This window comes from Lynx rufus, unplaced genomic scaffold, assembly GCF_022079265.1.
Source record: "Lynx rufus isolate CCGP_SWC_20201006 ecotype Redwood Valley unplaced genomic scaffold, mLynRuf1.p SCAF_36, whole genome shotgun sequence".
Classification (NCBI taxonomy): domain Eukaryota; kingdom Metazoa; phylum Chordata; class Mammalia; order Carnivora; family Felidae; genus Lynx; species Lynx rufus.
The window spans coordinates 2,836,779-2,838,126 of record NW_025814852.1 but is presented as its reverse complement, the minus strand read 5'-3'; the positions used below and the strand labels follow the sequence as shown (position 1 = coordinate 2,838,126).

The 1,348-nt window shown below is 65.9% G+C and overlaps 1 non-coding gene across 1 annotated transcript; it reads left to right on the top strand.

The window, feature by feature from the left end:
* The first annotated feature begins 517 nt into the window (after window positions 1–517).
* On the top strand, window positions 518–643 carry LOC124522461 (U6atac minor spliceosomal RNA). The gene has a single exon (XR_006964777.1). It is a non-coding gene; the product is annotated as a U6atac minor spliceosomal RNA (small nuclear RNA).
* The last annotated feature ends 705 nt before the right edge of the window (window positions 644–1,348 follow it).

Here is a 1,348-nt window from a genome sequence, read left to right as displayed (position 1 = left end):
GTCGCGCAGAACGGACTCCGGGCATGCGCAGACCGCGCCTCGAGCGCCCCGCCCTCCCAACACCCACAGTTCCAAGCGCAGGGCCGTGTCCGGAAGTCCGTGGAGCGGATCTTCGTTCCTCGTCCTCTGATTCGCTTCAAACCACTTCCATTTCCGCAGGAAGTGCCGAGTCTCTGGCCCACAGTCCGCGGGGCGTGTCGCTTAGGAAGTGAGCGCCGGCCCTGTTTTGTTTCCGGGGGAATCTGGTTTTCTGAAGGACGCTCGGGACTTCCGCGCGTCCCTCCCAGCCTCTGATTGGCTGGTTTCATGAATATATTAGGGAAGGGGGAGGCAAGTTTTTCCACGCGCGGCAGCGCCTGTGGGGATTTGAGCGGCGAGGTGTGAACGCTGGTGGCTCCGCGATGAGGGCAGGCGCCTCCGCCGGCGTGTCTGCGCGGGGCGCGCCGCGTCGAGTCGCCCTGAGCGAAAGGTGGCCTAGGCAGGGGCCTTTAAATGCCGCGCGGACGGGACCAAAATCGTGTTGTATGAAAGGAGAGAAGGTTAGCACTCCCCTTGACAAGGATGGAAGAGGCCCTCGGGCCTGACAACACGCATACGGTTAAGGCATTGCCACCTACTTCGTGGCATCTAACCAACGTTTTTTGGGGGAGACCTGGGGCGGGGGCTCCTCCGCACGGTGCCAGGGCCGCAGGACTTGCTCCCCGATAGTGTGTACTGTGCTCCCTGCGGCACCCCCGCCACCGTCCGCGGGTCGGTGTCGCCCAGTCCCTCCTCCCAAGGCCGTCGTGAGCCCCTGCCCGCCAGCCTGCCGGCGGAGCGCTCCGTTATCAGGACAAGGGGTGTGGCCCTGACTTAGGCCGCCTCGAAGCTTCGGCGACGGCGCGCCTCCGGTCCACAGAGACCCGCACCTGCCCCGAGGGCCGTTACCCCGTTTGCCAGTCTTGAGTCCCCCCGCACACTGATCTCGGCATCCTGGCTCCAGGGCAGGTGTGCCGAGCTCTCTGCACCGCCCGTGACGTCGCACCGCTTTCCTCGCCGAGGGAAGAAAATCCTTTGGCAAGTGTGCATTTCACTCGTAGGAGTCGAGCTGTTTCTATCCCCACCACCGGTCGGGCTGGGTGTGAAGCTTGGGGTCTCCTCCTGGGGCCTCGGCAGCCCCCGGCTGTACCTCTCTCCCTTGCGTGGGCCGTGACGCGGCAGTGGACAGCACCGCGGGCCGGCCCTTCGGCGACGGTGCCTGCCTTCCCTCTGCAGAATCCGGTCCCGGGCCGCTGCGAGCCCTTCCTGAGCCCCCCACCCGCAGTCACGCACGTGCGGGGCGAAGGCATCGCAGGACGTACCGCGACGT